Consider the following 27,035-nt stretch of genomic DNA (forward strand, 5'->3'; position numbering starts at 1 on the left):
TAATGTGAATTACAATGTATCAGTTCTGCTGAAGCATTGCAATCTAAGTAAGGGGTCAAGCGCATAAGTTTATCTATGGTGTATTGCACAGATATAATGATGGTTTGAACAAAGCAGGCAGTGTCTCCTGATTTGCTCCGCTATCTCCAAGGCTGTGCGCTCTCCCTTCATACTGCATCTACAGAATCCTTAGCTTTGATCTATATATATGTTTTGTTAAATATGCTATAACTGGTAACAAGTCATGCCTTTTGATGGAGATAAACCGGTTTAAGGAAGAACAATGGAAATCCTCAAAGAAAAAGCAAGCTGAATCACCTGGCCCATATCTGAAGCTTGATGGTGAGAAACTGACGATAATAATCCGTCGTCCTATGTGTTATGTCTACTTCTTTGCCTGTTTTGTTTTTGAAGCTCTTCCTGGAGACCAGCGATAGTAGAGCAGCTGGCTCTGCTGTTCTGGTTGCAATTTACACTTTTCTCCACAGAGAGGATAAAGAAGACCCAAGATGGATGACAAAGCAAATGTTTCCCCTTTTATCAACACCCAGCGAGGGGGAACCAGAGCCATAGAACTATAATTATGTTACCTCATGCGGCGAAGATGGGTTTCATTCGTTCAAGAAGTTTGCGGGATACAAATGCTGCAGGTGGTGTTATTTTTCAAATCTCCCGCTGAGGTAGTGACAGGGAATTCATAACAAGAGCGCACAGCCAACCTATCACACAGACGGTGAGTCATTCAGCTTTCTTAAGGCATGGCATGGTAACTGCAGGTATCGCTTCAGACAAAAAAAAGCCATGTGACATTGGCGGATGCGGATGTGGGTGGCCCACATGGGAATCAGCCCCCTTTTGCCTTTGTTAGTGCCATACTCTAACCATTGAGCTCCACCAAACCAGGCCAAGAAGACACAGTCTTTCTGCTGAAGGAATGTCTGAGTTTTCACTGAAAGATATCAGAAGCTGGAAGAGAGGATATACAGTATATGTGTGAAATTTCCTGGCCCAGTGATGAGCATGTTCCAGCACAGGAGGGGGGGCTGTCATTTTCCGAGGATGGAGTGGTGGTGGTGGCGAGGGTTAGGGGTTTAAGGGGAAAAAAAAAAAAAAAGCGGCATGACCCAAGCTTGCGTGACTGAGACATTCTGCACTCCCCTGAGGGGGGCCACATCAGTGCTGCCCCATCACCCCCGTCACCAAATTGTAGCGAGCAGGAAGCCGCAGGTTGCAGCCATTATTCATGCAGAATACATTGGGATTGCGAGCCGCTTGCAGTTGCAGAATGCATTACTCTTTCATTTGGAGCAAACGAAAACCCTTGCAAGAAAAAAAACAAAAAAACAACCGACTCACCATCGTGTGAGTGTACGCTGGTGGGCTCGTGTGAAAGCGAGGTCACACATGTTTTTTTTTTGTTTTTTTTTAAGGAGTTTTGTAACCTCTTTCGTAACCTCTTGCAACATCCACTGGAGATGAATCCTCAGCGAAAATAGAAAAAAGGGCTAACGCACACGCCAGACGAGGTTAGCATCCAAGCGTGAATGTGACATTACGGTCAATGGTGTACACACACACACACACACACACATAGGTAGGCGGCGCAGAGGGCAGCGCAGGGCCTCCACTCCACCACCAGAACCATGCCACTGCTCACTCATAGCTGTCCGAACCACTATTTCTGCACTAATACTGGCCCTCTGTAGCAGGAATCCTAAGCAAACCAGCCTAGAGATTATTATCGGATGTTATCTAGTATGTTTTCATTCCTTGAACAAGTACGTGATAGAGAATATTTTATTGCATTTATCGTTTGATAAAATGCAACATTTCGCTCAATTCTAGTATGCCGATTTAAAAACTAAATAGAGCAGCCATATTGTAGTTTGACATGTGCGACTGTAGCAGGAAATAGTGTATGGAACTGAGTAATTGCAGAGAGAGTGAACGCTTCAGTCACTCTGATTAGTGGGTATTGTTCTTGCTGGGTTGAAAATCATGCGTGACTGCGTGACTGTGTGCTGTGTGCGCGCCCGTGCTTGTTTGGCTCCGCTGTGTTATCCCTTTGCCATTTTGGAGTCTAGTGCCGAATGCTGTCTTGAAGCAGCATGGGAAGACCTATTTTTGGAGGTGTTATTTATCTCCTCTTGCACCTTGCAGGGAGTGGGAAAAACACAAGGAGTCACTGTTCTGAGGTGATTTGCATGAAATATTACGGCTAAATGAACTACGGTGCCTTGAGTGTGTCAACATATTCAGTGTTCCCTGTTACGCAATACTATGCGAGAGGAAAAGGATTTGTTTTGTAGATAGGTCAGAATGTTTATTTATGTTCCTTAACCTTTATTTATTTAGGAAATGTTGACTAATTATGCATACTCTTTTTTTTTTTTTTTTCAACAATGCCGTGCTTCACTTTCTAACAGTTACACTCATTCATAACTGCAGGCTTCCCACTGCAGCCACAATGTTCTGACCGTGGAGCAGCTCCACTAGAGCAGTGGGGGGTTAAATGCCTTGGTCTAGGACAGGGGTTCCCAAACTTTTTAGGCAACGCACCCCCTTCTACATCCCGACTGGGTTGATGCACCCCCAATCCCCTACACCTTCAAAAACAAAAACGCAACATAGCCTATTTATAGCCGCATTAAAGGCATCAAGTTTAATCATGCACAAATAAGCAGAACACACGTAACAAAATATTCAAGAGATCGCAACAATGCGCTCTCACATTCAAATGAAACTGAAACTGCAACAAAGTTTCAATAAATTGCAACAAAGTTATGCACAAGCCGTCACTTTTAAAGAGCAAAGAGGATGGGTGAGGGCGAGGACACACGCACAGGCTCAGAGGTGTAGAGGTAGATGTTCCACCTGACAGTTTTCCTGATTTTAGCCAGTTGTGCATATTTGCATGAATGAACTACTTAAGCTAGTTAGCTGCCACCACAGGCTGACCGGCAGGAGCTGAAGTGCATTTTGGGTAAATTTATTTATTTATTAAAATGTAAGTTTTTAATTTTAAATAAAACATTTAAATTAAAATTTTACAAAGGAAATTTTTAAATTTCATGTTTTTATTTAGTGAAAAATTCCACAATGTAGGGTTAGGGTGTAATTATTACACCATTACACCACCATTACATTTTTCCTCTCGCGCACCCCCTAGAGGCAGCTCGAGCACCCCAAGGGGCGCACGTACCACACTTTGGGAATCCCTGGTCTAGGACATTTCAACAGTGCTTTTGGAGGGAGGGGAGAACGTTACTCATTGTAATTTAGTTTGGGCTTTAATAATGATACTTGACAGCCTTAAGAAGCTCAAGCCTGGCTTTGTTACTGGTTTAATATGTTTATAGAACATTTTTATTTTCTGTCAAACTAGTCGCACTTGATTTCCTTCTTGTCAGTCCCGTTAGCATGCTTTGCCTTTGGCGACGCTGGAAACCCCCTGTGTTTTTTTCACATGAGGGAAACCCCTGACACTTAGGCTGCATGTCCACTGGGAATGTCTTTTCACAACACTCACTTTTTTTCATATTTTCAATATTAATGGCACACTGTTGTGCATTCCTGACAGCACTGAGAGCGTAGCATGTTTTTACCACAAAAACCTTTAGCAGGAGTGCCAGGCATCAAAGATGTTTTCAGTTGTCACTTAGAAACAAGAGGAGCCATGAGCAGTGCTTCCCACACGGATCTGTTTACCACTGCTAGCTAAAAAATAGGTGCGTGGTAAACACCAAGTCTTACATGGCTAATAGACTTTACATTAGAATGTTGCATATGGGCTGATGTGACCTTGCAGCACATGATGCGGCTGTAATGTTTATTAGCTGAAGTTACAAAACGTCAGAAATCAGGGTTAATATAGTCCAACAGAGATAATCTCCTGATTGTTGTGGTGCTATTTTCCCCATTTATTCTCCATCTCCTCTCTCCTTCATTTGGTGCATGGTCAGTATATTAGCTTCCTTAGGTGAATTTAGTGGTGTGATATAGTGAACTAGAAAAAAAAACATTGAAAGCTAAACCCAGGCATGAAAATCCATTTTGCTGAGCTGAAAGAAGAATAAGAGGTTAGAGGCCAGCGTGAGTGAAAAATTTCAAGCTAAACTGAAAGGATAATCTCCACCTCTGAAACTAACTGCTCAGTGTAGACTCACAGAGAGCCTCGAGAATTGAGGAAACCCCACCTCTACTATTGATACACTGAAAGACACCATTAACTCAAAAATCTTAAAATGTGTACTTTTTTCAACCTTCGGCACATAAAAAAATGATGTGGGACATATCCTGCCAGCAAACGTGATTTGAAATGAGCAGACAATCCAAAATAAATGCTAATCACCAAAGTATTACTTTAGACAACTGTTTTGGCCATTCACACCGCACTGCATGTAACTGCCAACCTCTCTCTCCTTTTCTGAAAGCATTTTCATTTTGCATTCTGCATTCAAGCATCCCATTTTCCCTGAAGTTCAAATGAAAGGTCTGGAAAGCATGCATATAGAATATACCTCTCAGGCTGTTGGAGGGCACCCCTGCTCTCTTGCTCTCTCCTGCTCTCTTTCATTTCCCTGAAGTGAAGTTGTACTTCAGAGAGAAGTGTACCTGTCATTGCCTTTACAGGAGCTTTCAGAGGATCTCCAGTGTACTTAGAGAAAAAGCCACGTTGCCCCGGGGTACGGCTATAGCGGGCTGCTATGTCTGTCAGCGTAGCCGCTATGCGCTTTTCCGACACCCTCTCGGGCGGGCTTTGTGAACATGTGCACGAGAACACACACACACACACACACAATGGTTCACGTCACAGCGGTTCACTGTGTGCGTATCACCCCTGATAACACGGATTGTGTCATGATGTGGCAGTTCATGTATCCGCAATGGATTAGGCTAAATCCATCAATAATGCAGGCCACATGGAGGAGCTGTGAAAACATGCTTTTCATGTTTTATAAGCTCTACTCTGTTCCCCGGCTTTATGCTTTTGCTGTCCATACACTAAACAATAAATCCTCTATCCACGAACAATGAATTGTTGGTAAACTTTTGAATGTCTAAAGAGAAGATGTAGAGGCTTCTTGCAATCTTGAACCATGCCTTTAAGCCCTTTATTTTACATATTTTGCTGTTGGCAGGGTGTGAGAAAAACACATACTTCTCAAGATAGAAACTGTTTTTTTTTTTTTTCAAGGAATCCCAATATGTAAGGGTGGGAACAGCCATTAGAAAATGCTGTGTCAGGTTGAATGCCATAACTTTTTTTTATTTTTAAACATTTTCACATTGTGAACCAACCCACACTTTGAGTTCATTCTCCAGCCCGAGCTTGACGGTAGAGTCCGTTTCATCCTGAGGACACCTTGAATCTGCACACCTGTGACTTCCCGCATGCACCGCCACCCACGAGGAAGTTCTCTTCTTCTCCTCCTCTTCTTCCTCCTCCATTTCCTCCTCCTCCTCACCCTTCCCCTTTTCCTTCTCCTCCTCCATATGCCACGAGCTCTGCATCGGGCCCTTGGTGATATGGCTATATATAGAAGGAAAAGGAGGAGCAAGACAACAGAGTGCCTTTTAGTGCTGTGTCCTGGATGGCTCGCCTCAGCACTCCTGTTGGAAAGGGTTAATGATGCTCAGATTTAGCCGGTAGGTTGTTTTTCTTCCTGCTGGAGTGGCTCAGGGTGAGACGGACTTCCTCAATTAACCACAGTACCTTTTGGCTAAATGCCCACCGTGAAAGAACAGCCTTCGCAGCACCTAGCTTGTTCTCTTGTTGTGACTATGAAGTTTCAGCATTGAGTGAGAATAATTTAGTGATCAAACCCATTGTTGTTTTGAAGGGAGGAAATGACAATGTAGAGAATAAAGTCTAGACTTTTTGTCCTATCCTTTTGTCACTGTTGTAACTCGATAATGAAACAAAGTATGTCTGTACTCCTTGGGAATCCTTGAACACCACTTGTCAAAAAGAGAATGATCAGGGAATGGGCATGGGTATATTTCTTATATTTCATATTTCTTTCTTACCTACATTTTTGCTATGACCTATAATTGGATAATGTTACATTTGGACCAACCACAAGCTACCTGAGCAGGGCGTAAGGTACCATGTTGCTGGTGGTGTGTGTGGGTATGCACAGTCACTGTTCCCAGTGATATTAGCAAAGTGGCCTTTGAGGATAAAAATACATTTACGGCGGTCAGGTGCAGGATGGGATTTTAACACCAGTGTTGGTGAATTTTTGTTCTACCACTCAACTTATTTACCACACTTTGGCAAGTAAATAACCTTAAATAAGTCTTCTCTATGATAAAAAGCAATTTCGCTGGTGAAGTAACGGTGGTGGCTGTTCAAATTTGGAATCCACCATCCACTTTGATCAGTGGATGACAAATTTAGTTCCCTGGCTGTGCAGGTGTGGGTGGACTTGATAAAGAGATGCTACAGTAGAGCTAAACACGGTTCAGAAGAATGAGGGGGACGCTGCCTGGGAGGAGAGCGCAGCAGGTGCATGTTGGTCCGTGGGGGCATGTGTGTGTACTCTGCTCACTCATTGGGAACATTTTAATTTGATCCCTTTGTTTCTATAAAACAGGTCAGGATTTGTTCTGCCCTGGGGCAAACTGTGTTTTTGCTTGCTAGTACGGGAACCACTTTAATGATGCAGGGAAGGCGCAGCGCAACGTGTTTTGGGAAAGAGTCATCAAAATAAATGCTCACTCTTTGGGATTTCTTGAGAAAGTGCTTTGTATAGCTGGACAAGATCAGTAATGTAACTTATCAGGAACTTATTCAGTTTTCATTTCAGGCTGTGTGTGCATAAGATCACACAGCATCAGTCAATAACGGATAAGGAAGAGCGGCTCCCGTCATACCGAGAACTTGACACTGAACAAATAACTGTAACGCTGCAACAGACAAGTGGATTCTCGCTCGGCCGGTCATAATAATGTTCTACATTCACACTGTAATTAACACGTAAGTGGTTTAAATGCTGGCATGTTTTTAGCACGTAACCCGCAATGGCAACAAATAACGCCAGTGTTGTTAGTAGTGGAAAAACTTCCTGCATCACAATGGAATGCTGTCTTTACATGCCTGAAGTTGCAGGTCTATTGCCGCGCAAAAGAAAGTCAATATGAAGTTTCATTCCTCAATATTATGTATCCACTTTGAAAGAAAAATGCGCACTGAAGTTCATTGCTCAATATTTCCAAAGAAGGAATGATTACATCATACAAAATGTTACGATTTTGGCTGATAACTCCCTAGACTTCTTCTAGGCGTTGGTCTGTTTTTTATTTTTTTTAAATGGCGGATGTTATTCGGTAAGGCGATGGTTACAGTTTCTTTACAACCTCCCTTTCTCCTCCCAGCCTCTTCTCTTATTAGGATCAAGTCGCAATGAGAGGATTTGCTCTCGTGAGTAGTCTGTGATAATGAAATGTGTAAAATAAACTTGTCAGAAGAAGGACGGATGCCGTGTAGACGGAGAGGTGGTTCCTGTTATTCAGCAGATCAGTCTTTCCCTCTCTTGTCCTCTTTTGCACAGAGCCAGACTCTTAAGTCTATTTAAAGCATCAAGTGCGCGCCCTGTTGACCGATTGTGTGGCTTGTTGTTTTGCTGGTTCCTCAGTGTGTGTACTGGTACTCCTTTCCTGCCTTCTTTACCTCTGCAGGTCTCTGGTCTACAACCCGCAGTATGCATGTGTCTGTGTGGGAGAAGTGGCCTTGTTTTTCTAGGTTATGTCAATTTTGGCCCAGTTTTCCTGCACTCTAATGCCACTGTTGTGGCCGCTGTTCTGGTTGGTTAGCCTTTTGTTCAGTGTGGTGTAGATTGTGCCTAACCAGCATGGTGTACTATAGCCTCGGATACATTAGTGTCTTTCATCTGATGTAATAAAAATTTTCATCTTTATGTATTGACTGCCATTTGACTACTCTGCATTTTATTTAAGTGTGATATTTAAGTGATATATGGCCAGGATTCTCGATGCATGGCAGTTTTAAATTCTCATTATTGCAGTTTTTATTTCCCAGCATGTGGCAACAATAAACTATCAAAATGTTGTGTGACATTTAAGTGCTGAATTCACATCCATTCAAGAATAAAGGAAAATCTTCAAAAAGGGATAATTAAAGAGTAAGACTCCCAGCATGGCCTGATCTTTCAGTGGGTTTGGGTGCATGATGTGTGTCTGGCTCATGGCCTTTGTCACATGTTGTTTCCCATCTTCTGTCCTTCATATTCTTCCCCTCTGTGTGCTGCATATTAGGGACGTACCAAAACAGTCGACTAGTCATTTGTGAGGATGTTTGTCAACGTTTTTATTATTTTTCTTTTTTTGCATTTCAGCCTCATTGTTTCATAAGTCTATGTGTAGGCCATACTATCTTTTGGATATATAATATAATATCCATAATAATTATATATAATGATATATAAATGTTGAAAAATATTTTGGATAGTCTTGCATTAAGCTTTTTCCATCTTTCAGAAATTATACTTATGTTGCTTAATTATCACCTTCAGGTATGGAGCAAAAGGCCCACCTCTTCATGGATTGTGTGATATATCGGTTGTGTTGTTTCTGCCGTGTCATCTGTACCATAATATACAGTATAATATCAAGTTAAAGGAAAACTTTATATTGCCTAATCTTATGACAGAATACATTTTCAGTGTCAAAATGCACAGTTCATGCTCGTTTTTTTTTTGGTTAATCCTAGTTAATAGTTATTTTTTATGTTATTTGCCTCTAGCCTAATAAGCTTATGTTGAATCTTGGCATTTTGTCTGCACTGACCCACCACCCACTGACTAGTCAACCATGAAAAAATAGGCTTTTGCACATCCCTGCTGCCTACTGGGGCAGAAATTTCCTAAAAAGTCTGGATTTTTATGTTTTTTTTCATAAGTCGGAAATTTGTCTGTGACACTTCCAGAGGTTACATGTCAGAATGACTGAGGTTTAGGTGAGAATAGACAAGGTGATGGAAGGAGGGTCACTTTCACTGTTCATCTGACAAGTGTGTCAGTAGTACGATCAAATGAAGGTTTATCGTTTGCAATCACATCAGACACTTGCTTACTAATACCTTCCCCATTAGGCCTGTATTGGTACTTCTTCGGCCAAGCCGTCTGTTAGGAGGATCTCACTTTGGCTCCTTTCTTCTGTCTGTCAGTTTCTCAGTCACCTTTATGCCTATTAAGAGACATCTCTCCATGAAAACACACACACACACACACACACACACACACACACACACACACACACACACTTGTTATTACCAGGGCCAAGAACTTTTCTCTCCAGGCAACACACTCTCACTCAGACCAAGTGGCGATGAAAGCTGTGCCTAAATTAAGATGTTCTGCTGCTCTGAAGGCAGGTGTTAGTTTTTAGCACCTCTCCCAAATCTCACACTTTTCAAATGTGCGATTTGTGGTGCTGAACTTTCCGTTAGGGCCATTTTTACATTAAGAAGCTTAACTTAGCACCGACACCTTGAATTGCAGTATTTGATTAAGTCTGTGTGTGCGTGGCAATTGTGTGCGATAACACATATTTTCTTTTTGAAGAGAAAATCTGATTTTGATCTGAATATCTGAGTAAAATATCTGAGTAAAAGTATTTGTGAATGTAAAGAAAACCTCTCCCAAAGGCTCCCAAACAAGAGAACCAATGGTCTAATCTGTGATGTGACCATCAAGTGGGCACCATTCCCTGCGCTGAAGTGTCCTTAAGCAAGACACTGAATCCCTACGAGCTCCAGAGCCGCTGTTCCCTACACAATACATTATCACACAGAGTCCAACATTAACTTTTTGGCTCACTTGCCAAGTCCTGGTAAAACAAAATAATTACCTGCCAAGTATAATTTTTACCAGCCAGAACACTTAAATTTGCTGTAGGTAGGTCAAAAGCAAGTTTAATAAAAAAAAAAAAAAAGGCTCTCTGAAAGTCACGCACAAACACTCACCCCCTCTCCCCCTCTCCCCCTCTCCCCCGCTCTCTCTGACTCACCTCTACTGCCCCTCCCTCCTACATGCAGGTGCGACTGAACTTTCGCGGCAGTAACTTGGAAGCTGGTGCCAGCCCACTACATGGTTTTTCATCTGCACTAGCTGGATGCAGGTAAGAAAATCAAGGTCCAACTCAAGTGGCAACTAATGATTCATATAAAAATGTGAAAATATGAGCTTGGTGACGTTACCAAAGCAGCTAACATTGAGGTGGGGAGATAGAGGCGTGCATGTGGATCACTGACAACCTGGGGCTACGCTTTCCGGCTTTAGAGTTTGCCTCCTTTGTCTGATGCTTGAGGCAAAGGATTTATTTTAAAAAGCATATAGTGGAGCAATGGGGCTATTGATATTCCTGTGCGATTGATGTATTAGTATACTCAAAAATGTCCTTCCAATATGGGGATTACTTTTCCTTGACAAAATGCCAATTTAGAAATCCTGCCTACCGCAGATTTAATATAAATTTTTCATAGAATATGTCACTCTACCTGTCATCAGTTGCAGTTGCAGTTTTGTTGCTAGCGTTTTGTGTGAAGCCAGTGTAACAGGCAGCCAATCAGGAGCCTGTGTGATACAGGGACAAAGTTTGAGAATAGGCAAAGACCAATGTCTGTATATAACTTTCTACTTTTATCGTCTCAAAAAGTTACTGGCCAGCGTGGCAAGTGACACTTATTGATTTATCCGTCAAAGACAAATTTTACCACCATTTGGTGACAAAATCTGGTGCGGCTACATTGAAAGAAGACTTTGTGGAGTCACAATTAGAGGCTCTTTATTGTGCATTGACTGTTATTAATTGAATAATCCATTGTATGGATTAAACCGTGAATACACAGAGATTTTGTATAAACAGACTGACATATATTCACAAATATTGACATTGAAGTATATTGAATAATTGCATATTATACACAAGTTTTAGAAATGTGTTTTAAGGGATAAAAGATGTTGTAATTCAATTTCATCGGCAACCTATTGTGCAAAACTAAAAAAGAATTGCTCTGATTTCTGATATTTTAAATTTCAAAATAGGTTCAGTATTTATTTCATTACCTGCAATTTTTAGATTAGATTACATGAACCTGGAAGTTAGATCATTTTAAAGTCTCTAAAGTTCTTACATTTGCTCTGTTAAACAAGAAAAAAAAAAAAACCTTTGTGAACTCGGGCAGTGTCTCAGAGTCTTGTACTTTTCATCAAGTGTTATTTGGTTTGGAAAACATTACAAATGTTGTGGTGTGAAAAACGGTAAGCACAGCAGACAAAATGCACTTACCAGGGTGATTATCTTTTAATTAGGTGATTGAGCCGTACCCTAACCCAACCCGATGGCCTAGATAGACAGGATCGAATGGAGACAGAGACAAGGGGAGTGGAGAGTGGTGTCAGACAGACAGGGTCTCAACAATGACCTACACACACACATACACACATACACACACACACACACACACACACACACAGAAGCAAGAGAGCCGTTGCGCTGCCTTTAAATGGCATTGTAACAGTGAAGGGAATTTGAGTGTCTGCGCGCTGCACTTCAAGCAACACTCTGGTTTGTTTGGGATTAGCCGGGCAGATGGATTCTTCTCTGTATGCTTACATTTAAATTTACAATTTCGACACTTCGCTAATGCTCTTGTCCAGAAAGACTTACAATGAGTACAACAGTAGAATAAGCAGCCAGCAATAAAGGGTGCGAGGGTCAAAGCCATAGCAGAGTATTGATGTAATAAATATTCCTGTGTTCCTAGAATGGCAAGGTAAGACGAGCTAGGGAGGAAAAGTTGAAAACACTGAACTGCACAGGGTTCAAAGATGGCAAGGTTACAGGTACTGCCACCTTAAAGGGGCATCCATCCATACTTCAGAAATAAGTGGTTAGTCTGAGGAAAAAGAATGTGTGCCACTTCTTTTTGGGCAGTGCGTTTTGTTTTTCGTGCTACGCTGTGAGCAGACTTTGTTGCAACTTGTTCACTTTCTCCCAGTGAACACAAAGCCCTTTGTTTTGAGTGATTGGCCAGCCACAGTTCCCATTCACAGCTATTTGACCCTGTCTGTGCAGCTCTCATGGACAAAGGGTCATTCTATTCATGAACTTTTCCCATTTTTTTCCCCAGTCATTAGATATATGTGTGATTTCCAAATTCACACATCTCATATGTGAATGCAGTGTATTTGCAAATCAACCAAAAGTCCACAAAGTCCATGAAGAAAAAACATGAGAGAAAGCTGTGCTCTTTTCCTCTGACAAATGCCTTTGCAGTGATGTACGAATAAAGCCTCACCTGGTGTTGATACGTAACAAATCTTTGTAGGCTTAGTTTATATACAAAAGCAAGGAGTAGAGAACAAGAATACTATACCTAATATACCTATAAAACACAGGACTGGCACTGACACGTTTTGAACTTGGATTTAGCTTGCGACCTTTCTTTATTGCACAAGCTTAGCTTTCTTCAATGTCTTCCTTGTCACTATATTGTGTACTGTCTAGTAAAGTCCCTAAAGGAAAAAAGTAAAAATTGCCTCAGTTGAAAATTTGGCAGAGGGGAAGCATAGACAAGGTGATGGAAGGAGTGCAACTTTCACTGTTCATCTGACAAGTGTGTAAGTTGCACAGTCCAATGAAAGACGAGAGCTGTCTTTCCAATCATAACAGACACTTGCTTATTAAATCAATCCTTACACCAAGGCGCGTGTGTCTCCACCGGCGGTACTTTGTCAGCCAGGCCGATGGTCATCAAAAGCACGGTACATTTAGCCTGGCTGCTATATTCATGAGCCGATGTGAAGGAGGTGTTTTTATCCCACAGGAGAGCTTTGCTCCCTAACAGTTTGCTACAGACTGCAGACCGGAGCAGAGTGTGAGATTCGGTTGTAGACTCCGGTGAAATGCGGCAGCAGGCGATACGGCAGGCGGGCAGGCAGGCAGGCAGCGCTAGCGGTTTGGGGAAGGAAGACGCAGCAGTCCTATTACTCACCTCTGGAGCAGGGATAGTGCTGTGTTGTGCCTCCCAGGGGTTCTGTTCAATCATCGGCACACACTTTATTACCTTGTTCTGTGGAGGAGTGTGTGAGTGAGTGTGTGTGTGTGTGTGTATGTGTGTGTGTGTGTGTGCTCGCTGCAGCACGCGGAAGTCTTTGAGTCCTCCTGCTCCTCTAACCTCCGCATTGCACAGGGATTTTTTGCCTGTGTTTAGCCTTTGTGTAATGCCGTTCAAGTGCATTTTTGTGTGTATCGCTCCCCTAAAAAATGCTTTTGTGTGTTCAAATAAATCCCTGTGTTTGCCACGGGTCATATGTGCATGTCTGGCTTTATCCTTCCTCTCTTCCTCCGAGACCGGCACTGTCGGTGCCGCTGCAGCTTTTTTTGCTGTCTCTGCATTTGGCACAGATGTTATTATGACCCCGGTGGACAAAACAGGTTTTTCCCTAATTATCTGAGCAACATCTGGGCGCAGGGCAGATAGGAGGAGGAGGAGGAGGCTCGTCCTGGAGGGCGGTCGGCCCTAATCGAACCGTAAACAAGACACGGCTCAGGGGATGCGGGATGCTTGTGCGAGCGAGCGAGCGTGGGTTTGTGTGTGGGAGAGAGGCCATTTCAATAGAGTGTGCGGCAGGCAGGGGCGGGGGGAGGGGCAGAGGTGGAATCTGCCATATGGATGAGAAAGAAGGGAGGGAGACATGTAAGGGAAAGGAGGAGGAGGAAGGAGAAAAAGGGAGAGACTCAGCGGCCCATTTCAACTTGCTTGATGCTCCCTGCCGGCCCCCAGGGATGCTGACAACACAGTTTTGTTGATTCATTCCCCCTCTCCAACTCGTTCCCTGTCTTTTGCAGTCAGTCTCTATTCCTGCTGCCCTCACGCTGCTTTTTTTTTTCATAGTACTCCCCCATCTGTCTGCTTGTCCTCTAGTATGACCTTGCTAATCTGAAGCCTTCCCCCCTCTTATTGTGACGTCCTCTGATGCTGATTATATACCTAACGACCGGAGAGCGTCCGGGTCTTCAGAGTTAAAACTTAGTGCATTATGTAATGTTCCCCATGTGGTTTGAGGTGAAGGGTAAGGCCAGTGCGCCACAGGGACGGAACGCATAATACTGTAGATACAAAAAATCTGATAGATGGATTTAATTGCTCTAAATTAGAACCGCTCTCTCTCGCAGGCTGTGCTCCTACATTCAAATTTTCTAATTCAAATGGGTCAGAGGCCTTTCCTCTTTTAGTGAGGCTTCATTTGTCTTCATTTGAGGACCGGAGAACATGAAGTGCCTAGGTTCAGTCTGCAGTTCCCCAGCTGCGGAGATGCTGCACCCAGGCACTGGGGCCCTCCAGTTTAGAGTGTGGATACACTGGCCGGCTTGACAGCAATTTCATCTGATGGGGGCATGTGTGAGGGGGAGCTGCAAACCAGGAAGCTGCTTTTTCTGCGGTATTGACTTAGAGAGCTCCAGCCAAGCTGAGAGTGCCAACACAACCAAAGGCAATTTGCTTAATGGCAGCAATCGTGTATTAACCAAGAATGGGTGACGACAGTGCATCACTTGATTTGTGAAGTTGGGGAAGTTTATGTTCTTGCTGGCTGTAAACTGGTCTAGAAAACTATACTGCCATCTGTAACACCAGGACTAGCTATGACCAGTGTGTATGATGGTATTTGCGGACATGTTTCTCTGGTACAGAGGGGAGCATGGTTTGCTTTTGCTGAAACTCTTTTATTAGGAGATGGCAGTAGAAGAAAATCCCCTCTCAAAGAAAAAAAAAAGCCCATTGATCCTGATTACAGATGCACAGGGCTGCTGCAAAAACAAAGACATTCCTCGTCTCTCCCCTTCACCTTCTCTTTTCACTCAGAATTTCATTCCCTGCTTCTCTTTCCTTTGGCTCCTTGTTTAATTTTGTCGTGTTTTTCTCAGAGATACACCCATAGTGATTCTAGATCAAGACAAGTGATCCATGTGCTACTTGAAAACAAGCTGGTTCAGGATGTCTGATGTTGACAGACCTGAAACGCCCAGTGACCCCAGGTTACATCACTGATGTTGAATCCAAGTGGAACAGAAGATGTATGCATAAACCATCGAGCAGCTGTGTCCTTTTTGGAGCACATAGCACAGAATACATTGAGTCAAGGAGACCCTGAGTCAGGAGTGTTGTATTACCAGGTGATCCAACCAATTGCCACTCTGGGTCAGCTCACCCTTATAGGTGAGTGAAGGCCAGTTGCTTTTCTAAATTATATAAAAAGGGGAATTGGTTTTGCTCGTGAAGCTGTTTCTGCAGAGGCAGTTGGCTTCTTGTCAGCGAATAGCAAGTGTAGTTGCTGCAGCAGCATCCTTCAGGGCTTTGAGAACTGCAAACTACGGCTCTGGCTACAAGTAATTCAGTGCTGGCTGCGGTCCATGGAGATGGCATGAGGCAAAGAAGCACTTCAGCTGTGTGTGTGTGTGTGTGTGCGTGTGTCCCTGTGCATGTAAGTGTATGTGAATTGCAAGCATATTTCAGTAACCCAGAGCTGTTTGGATTGCCTGCCACTCACTGACTGCACAGATCTGCTTTGATGACTGTTTATCACTGATATCGGCAGATGAGACGGCACCTTCGGCAACTACCCCCCACCCCCCCACCCCCATTCCCATTGCTGTAGCTCTGTGCCCACAGTGGAGGGCAACTTACTGCAGAAGGGTCATAGTTAATGGGAGGCTTTTTGCAGTCTTTCCCTCTATTATCACTGATTTGTATTATTATAGTATTATTAACAGCGAGACAAAACTCACAATGTACAAGTGAAGTTGTTGAGCCACTGTTACCCCTATCCTGGCTTGGTTTATGCTTGTCGTTATTGGATTGATGCCTTTTTTTCATTCTCAAATGGACCGACTGAGTTATTGATAAAAGCACTGGCAATATATGACAGCTAAAATGGCTTCCTAACATTTGTTTATTGTTTAGAAGCATTTAATATTATTGGAATTACATTTTAAGGATGACAGTTGCAAAGAGATTGTCTGCAAAAACTAACCTCTGTGTTTATACACATAATTTGTATACTCGAAAAAATCCAAACTGAAGCTTTTTAAAAGTTGTATCCTGATATCATGACACAATAGAAAACAGTCCACTTAGGTAAAAGCTGAGGATATATTATGAATAGTTTCCCTTCCATCGCCTGTAGCTCCCTGCGTGCTTGTATGGCCAGGCTTAGCTGAGCTGAGCTGGGTAATCCTCCCACTCCACTCTTGTTTCCTCAGTGGAGCATTCTGGAGTTAATCTGGAGCTGATAGCCAGCTCATCCACGGGTCATATAGATAGTCGAGTTAGGGAGACCTTACAGAAAGCATCTCATTCACTGCATAAAAAAATTGAATGGCTGAGGGAAGCTGGAATAGCTGGAATTCTTAATTTTTGCTGATTGCCCTGAATTTTTAATGTTGTTAATACATACAGTATAAATTGGTTAAACATCTTCCATAAAAGAAATCAACTAATGAATAGAATTTTGAATCTAGTGTGATGCTTGAGTCTTAAAGGTCTAGACGAAGGGCTGACTACTCTCAGATGTATAATGGAATGGTTTGTGTGGGTGGGTGGTACCAAAGTCTCCATTTTTAGTAACTCTAATGCTATCCTCCCCTTTGTTGTTCGTTTTTTAACAAGCCTTGCTATTTATGAGGCTTGGCTTCCACAAGGAGCCCTTCTCTCTCTGCGGGGTGCAAACAGAAGGCTCTGCAAGTGATGTGTGTTTTGTTTTGCAAGTGAAATGTCCATACCCTGCCAATCTCATCCCGCTGAGAAGTCAGAGCTACACTCCAGTCTCCACAGATCTGCCTGCACACAGATCTCTGACTGTTTACAGACACTCTGGGACTGTAGCGGGGATGGAATCCTTCCTTCTGTAGAAATAATTGTTGCTTTTTATACAGTCCTTAGTTTCACGTCAAATGGAGAATGATGTGCTCCTGAAATAATAAACTGTTTCTTTTTTCTGTTTTTCAAACAGTCTTGATAAAACTTCCCATTCTTCATTTGACATTGGAGGTAGTTTGCCAGATGTGGAACGGCAGTGAAACAGGCCTTTCTAGATGGTTGCGTATTGCCCAGTAGGCCTATGAATAGATCCATTTGACAAATACTTATAGCAGAGATGCTGTGCCAGGCTGGCTGAAGCCCACTGGGGCTTCAGTATGGACAAGGAGAGGAAGCTGCTTCAACTTCCTTACAGCTGTAGAAATGTGATACCACTGCCAAATAAACCAGCCTGTATCAGGATTACAAAATGATTACCAGTTTTACCCTGCATCAGATTGCTATGGTATGTGATCCTGATGCAAAAATGTCGAACACATCAAGTTGCTAAGCAACTAGGCCTCAGATGTATGACACCAGTTTTGCATTCTTATTCGAGATTAGGTTTTTGCAGATCTCCACCAGAGTGAATACTTGGTCTAGAACAGCTATTTCTATTCCACTTGCAGCTCTCACTGGCTGTAACCAGATTTAAAATCCAATTATCGCTGACTTTTGGCTTTGAATTAACTGGATATCGCAGATTTATCTAAAGATGGTACATGTAGGATTTTCTAATTCACTTCTACTAAATTTGTGATGGCATATTCTGATGTTATCTTTAAAAGAGTGCAACAGCTACAAACCCAATGATGACCCAATGATCAGCTTAATGTATTCATTTGGTCCAATTTGGGAATTCTCAAGCTCAATTACCTATGATTCCCTGTGAAGAATGTTCCCCAAAGCCCTATTTGGATGGGATTAGATTAACAGTAAGTAGGGTAATGTACTCAATACCGGAGCATGTCTGTCCTGTTGAATCTACCATGTCAGTAACTTTTACAGACTGCACACGTGTGTCAGTGCAGATTCCAGCCTCTTGTACATCCAGTTTTTGCCCTGTAAAAATAGTAACAGGTAAAACAGTCCTAATAGATTTTGGACTATTTTTGTGATTATGTTGGCATAGGGTGGGAGAAGTCTGTTTTTTTTTTATCAACATGGAGGCATTAGTTAAGGTCTACACAGCAATTAGAAGACACCAGACAATAAAATTAATTAGAAGAAAAAGATTGAACGCACTTGTCAGGGGGTCGACCTTTAGATCTTCACATCTCTGTAATTTTGTGACAAATTACAAAGTTCTTTCAATCATGGACTTTACAGATGTCCTTTGATAACAAATATACTGTATATCAGACGTTTGCCCTATTTACATGGGACTCTTATTATTTGTGGACCTCATGTAATTAATAAGGCTAATCTGCAAGTTCTGCATTTTGTGGAACACATTCACACGGGATAACAAACTTCACTGAAATCGCCGGTGCCCCGGATGCAGTCACTCAAGATCAAGATCTTACAATTTGTCACTTCCTAATTTGGCGTTCCTAATATGTCTGGAATTAGAGTTCAAACTGCACAGCTTTAGTATTATCAGGGAACCTTTGTCTTCACCAAAATATGGTAGGTAATTTGCGCTTGAAGTTTTACTTTACAAATCACATGCATGGCAGATACGCACACTGACGATTTCCGCAAATCAATGAACTTCTTCAGGTAATAATACTCCAGTGTCAATAGGGCAATTGTCCTGAAAGCTCATTCTGTCTGAATAGACAGAATGCACTCCAATAGACTCCATCCTGAAGGCTGGTATGTCACACAGTCAATGTCAAACCTCAGTTGATGACATATTTAGCCTTCACAAGTTATCTTTTAAGGGTGCTTCCACTTCAGAACAATACAGCTGTTGGTTTGACTACTAGTCCTAATTAATTCATCTCTTTGTTGTGTGTGTTTGGATGCGGTGATGTTGACGGTCAGGGACACTGCTGGGCTGTGTGTTGGAGTGTACTGTTCAGTGTTTCCCCACTAGAGACAGAATGACTGCAGTTGTGTTGAATAGGATAGAAGGGTTCATGCCAGGGTGAATCAGGAGGCTTGAATTAGCCAGAGTTGAAACGGTGAACTAAAGCTGTTTGCGTTTGCTATCGACTTATCTAATTTGTATTTAACATGAAAATCTGAATATGAAGCAGAAGTACAGACTCTGATGTGTTTTCCATGACTGGTCTGGACTTCAATGCATAGGATTAGTCACAAAACGGGACACTTATTGACACACTGATCCTCAACCTGAACCTTTACAAGATGGCATTGAGCGCTAGGGCTTGACTGATGCATTGTGACATAATTTCCAAGTGTATATGTGGAACCCAAACTAATTGTCAGAGATCTATCATCTAAACCTAAAGTCATAAACATTCTTCTCATGCTGTTGCAGATTATGTAAAACGGTTCACTAGTGTAAGGCCGCGGCCACACTGATCCGTCAGAAAACAGACAGAATTACTAACAGATAGATTTCTGTCCGTTGGGCTGTTTTGGAACGTCAACGCTATTTAAAAAAAAAATCGCCTCTGATTTGCGGTGACAAATTCGTCCGTCCAGAAAAAGTTTAACTGGGTTGAACTTTCTGTCCGTCAAAACGGACGGAAATCTGACGGAGACGGACACGTCATCAGCGCTACCCGGACAACGGACAGCTCTCATTGAAAATTAATTGAAATGAACTAGGGTTGGTCCGATGGACGATGCCATCATCCATCGCCGATGGCCGACAGTCATCGACCACTGAGCCCTCTACATCGCAACATCGTGATTTAAAGCCCCCAGACAGAGAGCGCAAAAATGAAGGATGGGTTTATTCTAATTATTATAATAGCTCCTTGCACCTGATTTACTAAAGGAAAAACAGCTTATTTAATCACACTATTTGCCGCCCAGTGAAAGCATGTTTTAATTTAGGCCAGACATATAATTTATTTTTAAATTTACCTGGTTTGCGCCTGCCTTAGTAAACCGGGGGGTGAGTCTTTATTTGTAGCCTATCTCAAAACTGAGGATTCAAACTCACCTACAGAGCGAACTCTGGCCACACTGATCCGTCAAAAAACGGACAGAAATACTAACGGATAGATTTCTGTCTGTTGGGTTGTTTTGGAACGTAAACGCTATTTAAAAAAAATAAAATGCCTCTGATTTGCGGACAACGGACAGCTCTCATTGAAAATGAATTGAAATGAACAGAGACGGACAGACACAACGGACTACTCTCCCGTTCTCTCCTAGGACCCGAAATTTCAAAAAGGTAGGAGTCGGACTACTACGCCTACCAAACATGAAGCGAAGTGCTGCAGTTATGCAGTTACAACACTATGACTAGTATTTAAATTATTTTTTTATAATCAGATGATCTGCTTAATGAGGTTGCTTAAGCATAGGCTATAGGGAGGAAAAGTAGGCTATAGGGAGGAAATAGTAATTAATATCCAACATAGGCTACATACATGCAAAAAGTATAAAAGAAATTATATATCCGTTTCATTACGGACATATGGAAGATCTTTTCTTGTTCGTCTATAAAATCCCCCCCCCCCCCCAACGATGTCATCGTCCATCGCGATGTTTCACTGTGGACATCGTCATATGCCAATTTGGTAGACATCGCCCAACCCTAAAATGAACAGAGACGGACAGACACAACAGATCAGTGTGGCCGGGGCCTAAAGCTTCACATGTTCAGTTTCCCCATGGAATTATTAACGTTTCATCTTATATTATCCAGCAACAAACAACAAAGCCCTGCAGGCATTTCCTGAGACATCCCATTACTATTTTGGATACACTATGATAACACTTTGTCCATAAAACTTTCCCCTTTCACCAGTTAACCAGGTAGATGCCAGAATCTCTTAGTGAATCTAAAGATTATTGGCCTCTGTTTTGACTTAAAAAGCAAAATCCCACTTCTGAATACTTTACTTATTTATATTGTATTCAGTGTGGCAGTCCCTGAAGCACTGTTGCCCCGCCATAGACTTTGTTTACAAAGTGATTTATTAGATTAAAGATATTTAATCACTATGAAATTGCCTTTATTTTTTTATTTTTTTAAGGTTTTTTTTTTTTTTTTTTTAAGTTTTTAATGCTGGTAAACACTGGGGTAAAGTGTCTATTGACTTCAGATGGCCTGATGAGGTTCCAAAAAACAAAAATCAAGTGCTGATTGTTTCTTAATGCCCCCCTCCTGGATACTATGCAGCCTGGCAAGCCCCAATATGCGCTTTCAACTGCCTCCGCCCCGCAAATCAGACTTTATTGGAAAACCATGGCGCCCATCAAAAACAGGTTTGGTGTTGACTCACTGCACGAGGCCTAGGAAGCAGGCTCATCGCCCCTCAGGGCTTTGCTGTCTGCCTGAGAATGGCATGATGGAATTAAAATGCTATATGTTTAGACGTCAGTTTCAGCTTCAGTTGAACTGAAGCCGCTTGTCATCCGTTTGACCTTGTCTTGATTGTCGAACCAGTTGAGTTAGAGAGACCTTTCTACATGGAGGATGACTCCTAACATGGATGACATTGGCATGACGTTCCAGCTTAACCTTCGCCTCTGGGAGACCCTAGTCATCTTGCTCTTTCATGTGTCACTGCTTTAAAAGTTCAAAGTTATGACTTCATACCATGCTGAAGGTCAATGCCAACACACTCAAAGTAGTCATAGGAATTCTTGTGATATTTATGTTGGATAATGGTGATTTAGTGGCGAAATATGTGACAAAGTTGTTTCAAAGATACAATGTCATCCAAGTTGATACATTTTTCTCCTATGTTGAATTTTGTAGTCGATTCTGAGCATGTGATGTTGAGGAGACATTTACAAATACACATCTACTGCAGCTATCCCCTGTGCTGTTAAACTAGGATGGACATCTATGCAACAACTTGGGTTGGATGTTAGAGTAAAGCAGATATGTCACTGGGGTTATCAATTGGTTAGGTATATTTTGAACAGCTCCCAAACAGTTGTACCCAGTCATGTAAAAATACAATAAATGGTAAGACAGCATCTCACAGCAGCATATGATTCAACAAATGAAACAATGAACAAACAAACAAATGAAAACAAATTTGTTTCATTGTGAATTGAGATGTTTTTGGAGAAAAACTTGACACCTGCTTTAAGAAAGTGGTTGCTGCCTTGACAGCAAAATCCACTTTAATTATTTAAAGTTATTAGCTAACCAAATACCTTTGCTACAAGGTAGTGACATTTCAGGTGATGTCATTTGTGGTGTAGCGTTACTGATCAATCACACCACAAGTATGTGTGTATGTTTTTTTTCTTCTCCTTGCAAAATCATGATACAGAATGTTGGATTGAAAAACACAAACGTAGGCCTAACCTTTGATGTTGCATCTCATCCCAACACATTTGGCACGTTCACAATGTTTCTTTCAGACCTTTGACACATTGAGCCAAGAACGGAGTAAAGCTGTGATGTGACGGCCTGAAACACCACACAGGATAAAATATTTATCTCTGTGGCGCTGGCTGAGGTCTGACACTGAAAACATGTACACAGCTCAATGACTATTATAATATTAATTTTCCTTCTGCTCGTTTGTAGTCTGTGGGCAGCTAACAGGAGCGCAGACAATGATGACAGCCTGTATGATTTATGAGGCCAATGTTTGATCTCTCTGTGGCATAGATAAATGGGATGGTGGTTAGTTAGCCAGTGTGCGGGACTCTCTGTGTGTGTGTATGTGTGTGTGTGTGTGTGTGTGTGTGTGTGTGTGCGCATGTGTGTGCATGTGTGTGTGTGATGTGTGCATGTATGCATGCTCCTGCTCTTGCAGTCAAGTGTGACCCTGTCAATGCAGCCATCATAAACTCCAATACAAGAGCTTGTGATTGATTGCTCGGTGGCAGTTATATGTCCTCTGCCATCAGTGAGCTGGTTATTGCCTGGTGATTGATTAATTTTATGCCAGCCAATGAACCAGAGAGGTGGGGCTGCTGAGTATCTCCTGCCCCGTGATTGGACAAAAGTTCCCTGCCCTTGAGGCAACTTTTTGACACTGCCTCTTAGAAATGTGGCATCATTGTCACTGCCTTTAAGATGAAAGGGGCAGCATGTTACACCTCTGTCTTTTACACGCTGACCTCTGGACAGCAAGCCAGCTTCCAAGAGCGCCCCATGTTATAACCTATGCCATAAACGATGTGCAGTATCCTCAGATTAAGACCTTGTCTAATTTGAGAGGGTGTTAAAGAAAAGAGCCTTTTCATCTTCTGCTCTGGAGTGAAGGGCTGGTGGCCTGGTGAGGGCTGCTTGGTGTGGTCAACAGTGTGACAGACATGAACAAGACACAGAGAAACGGAGATCTTTTCTCTTACCCATCCATCATCTGCATCTCTTTGCATTATCTAAAAAGGAAAAAGCATTCTTTTTAATTTGCAAAGAAATGATAACAGATCGGACAACAGCACTAGTTGGTTGCGGGACTCTGTGTAGGTCACATGCCCCTCCCAAAAATGTTAGCTGGCTGTTGGTGTTTCAGACAAAGCACTGACATGAGGACTAGCCACCTGTCTATCAAGGGTTAGAAGGTAAAATGATTGGTCAGTTGTTCTAGCAATGGGACGATATGCATATCTCACAATATGATTCGATACAACCACGATACGAGGTCATACATAAAAGTTCAATTGCAATGGCATTGGCTTGCTAGAACGTAAACAAAAATTTTAAAATGTCATTACAAAGTTCAAATAATATAATTTGGATGGAGAGCTGGTGAAATTGTGATGGGCAAGCCTTCCCATATGTGGTTACTACAGCAGAATAAAATGTAGTTAATATTGTGATAAATGTTTCTGCTCCACAATACGTATTGTCATTTTTTATTTTGCTGTATATTGAATTTTGATACATTGTCCCATGCCACAAATATTTTTGTCAAAACAGATGTAGAAAAATAGCTGGCCCGATGTGTTACACAACGTATACAATGCTAACAACATGGAATATGTATCAGTGCAAATGAACTCTCACTCCCTTCAGCACAGTGGCTTTTGTGTGACCATAGTCTCAATACACACACACACACACACACACACACACCCTGCAACAAACACTCAGTCTTGGTACATGTGCTCTGCACAGTTCAAGTGAACCTGGACAATATCCCCAAATCCTCTTATCTGCAGCTGCTCTACTGTATGCCAAGCTCAGTGCCTGTGCAGTGTGTGTTAATATGTACTGAGAAACAATGTATGTCAGTGTATCTCTGCATAGATGTCAGCAAGGTACACTCCAGTACATTTGTTGTTCTTGGTGATTGCAGTGATTCTGTTGTGATTCCTCATTTTAATAGACGTGACTTTCTCAAAAGACGAGGCCCAGCCCCCTCTCTCTGACTGCCCAGGCTGCCTCATGCTCCGTCAACCGGGCTGCTGATGAGTGATGCAGAGCCAGGGAGATGCCAGTGACTACATATCCATATCTTGATAGCTGCATTATATTTTCTGTTTACACTACGTCAGTTTTTCTTTATTTTTACTATTCTCCACATTTTAGAATAACAGTGAAGACATCAAAACTATGAAATAACACAAATGGAATTTTGCAGTGACCAAAAAAGTGTTAAATAAATCAAAACTATCTTATTTTTTAGATTCTTTAAAGTCGCCACCGTTTGCCTTGATGGAAAGGCTTGGGAAAGAAATTCATACATAGGCATCAACTTCACTATTTATATTTGTCTAAGAAACAAAGTTCAAGCATTTAAGCATAAACCTTTAGGTCAAAGTGGCTTTAAGATCATGAAAAACATAGTACATTCAATCAGGTGTGTCCAAACTTTTGACTGGTAGTGTAAGTCACACAGAAAAAATCCCAAAGCGCAACACGTGAATCTTCATTTCCTACATTTTTAATTATGATTAAGTAGTATGGTATAAAACCGCATTATTTGATATCCAGTAATTTAATTTAGGAATGTCGGCTCCTCCTTGGTTTAATTTATGAAAATGCAAGCCCACCACAACGCACTGGGCAGTTATTTTAGCATCCTGTTTTGGAAAAATATCTGCTCCCTCTTTACTTTCTGGACATGCTTTATATGCCACTTGTGATGGCTCAGCAAGACAGACCAGACAGCCAAGTGTAGCTCCATTTGAAATGTCCTCTGAGAATCTCCTTTAGCCAGACATAGCCTATAGACTTGGCTCATGAATCCCCATAGCCAAATCCAAATAGCTGCAGTTTATGGAGGCCGTTGGTGGATATGTTATACATGTATGTTTTCATGTATGTGTAGCGGAGAGCAGAAACATCGCTCTGAGGTGCAAATTAAAATACTGTGCATTATTGGCTCCTGGCTGAGGGTGTACAGTGCATTTCGCTAATGGATATTAATTGATTTAATTATCTATGTGTTTACACTCAAGGCATTACCCATTGTTGAATTTTAATTCAGATTGAGTAGCTGTCCCCGTGTCAGAACCCCGCAGCCATGGAGCCTGCCTTGATGGTGGCTGCCAGGCAGAAATGACAAGTAGCGTTCGGCGCTGCAGCGGTGCCTTTCCCCTGTAAAGGCGCACTCACTCACACTCTTGGTTGCTTTTGTACTCTGTGCTTCTCCTAGGTTTGCAGTCGTATTCCATACCACCTCCCTCCGGTGGATTATACTGTAGTCACATCGCTGCATCATGTTTAGATCACTGTCACCCAAGATGAAATAGGTGGAGGAATATAGATCAGTCTCTTAGCGTTCATTTTTTTGGTTTTGTGTTTGATCATTTGTTTTGTCACACACGATATCTCAGACGCCGCTGACGGCTGATGGCTGATAGCTGACTGGATTTTGAAAACACTTGGGGGAATGATGCATCTCCTCATCATTGCATTTTGGAATTTACAAAAGCCTGCCACCATAATGGGAGAAGAAAAAAAACCTTCTTATACTACATGCCTGCTCTTTTTCAGCAGCTTCCTTCACATTCTTACAGTTACGCACAGTCACTCCCGGGAGCGGCCCAGTACAACTGCATTCTTCTGTGATTTGCTAGTTAGACGCTCGCCTGCAGCAGCTGGTGTTAAGTGTGCCACTCAAGGACACCTCAGCATTTGTTGTTGAGGGAAGGGAAAGCGTTGCTCATTCACCTTCCCTGTCCAGATTTTGCCTGCTGGTCTGGGCACTCTAACCAATGACTTTCTGGTTACAAACCTGCTCCTCTAATCTTTAAGATATTTCCCCCCAGGCTCGTAATTGAATCATCAACACTCATTGCTGAATCACTGACTGCTCATTCACGCTACGGGAAGAAAAATACATCACAGAGTACAGTACTGCACTTAGGTACAGAATTGCAATTCAGTACCTCAATGGATTGGATTAGAAAATCTGCAGACTCTGATGTCATGCAGCAAATTATATTGCGAAGAACGGACGCACACGCACACGCACACCCATACACACAAACACTTAAGTACGCTGAACAGGGGAGGCTTTCTCCGCCATGTGAATGAGTAGCCATGGATGAATGGCTGAGTGTGTCCTCTGTCTCTGTGAGGTCGACAGCCCAGGGAAGATTAAGAGGAAGCACATCAAATGAATGAGAAGGGAAGAAAGGAGAGAGAGGAGAAAAAAGCTGACGCCTCAGGAAGGCCCGCCGCATTACACTTGCTTTGAGGGAATTATCCCTGGAAGAATTCCCCGCGGTCTGAGAGGGAACATGCGCGCGCGCACACACACACACACACACACACACACACACACACACGCTCACACAGACTTAGGCTCAAATCTTTCATTAACCATCAATCTGACCAGCTCCAGCCCTTTTTATTTGTTGTTAATGTTTGCTGTTTTTTGTCTGTATCCATTTCACCACACTCCTCTCCATCTCCCTTCCCCCAGTACACATGCACATTTACTTTTGTAGATGTGTTTCTGCATTATACATCAGTAGTCATGGTTTCCCCCTCAGCAGGCCTTGTGGGTGGCCTACATGCACAGGTTATAATCTCAGACCCTCTCACTCTCGAACCTCTCATTCTTTTCCTATTTTTTTCTGCTGACACATTTTGCCGTGGAGTTGCTGTAGCTGCAAGGTATGGCATCATTGTAGA

General features: G+C 42.3%; 1 protein-coding gene across 3 annotated transcripts in view; it reads left to right on the forward strand.

Annotated features, from left to right (window-relative positions):
* adarb1b (adenosine deaminase RNA specific B1b) overlaps window positions 1-27,035 on the forward strand; it is a 130,465-nt gene that overhangs the window by 5,066 nt on the left and 98,364 nt on the right. For 2 of the 3 annotated variants that reach the window (XM_071545541.1, XM_071545542.1), the window contains exon 2: window positions 10,061-10,143. The exons of the other annotated variant lie outside the window; for it this stretch is intronic. The gene's annotated coding sequence lies outside the window, so the exon portion shown is untranslated. The remainder of the gene's footprint in view (window positions 1-10,060; window positions 10,144-27,035) is intronic. 3 annotated transcript variants of the gene reach the window in all.

Source organism: Centroberyx affinis, unplaced genomic scaffold (genome assembly GCF_046629955.1).
Source record: "Centroberyx affinis isolate AG114_WGS23_722 - 3 ecotype Tasmania unplaced genomic scaffold, CSIRO-AGI_Caff_v1 ptg004951l_1, whole genome shotgun sequence".
Classification (NCBI taxonomy): Eukaryota; Metazoa; Chordata; class Actinopteri; order Beryciformes; family Berycidae; genus Centroberyx; species Centroberyx affinis.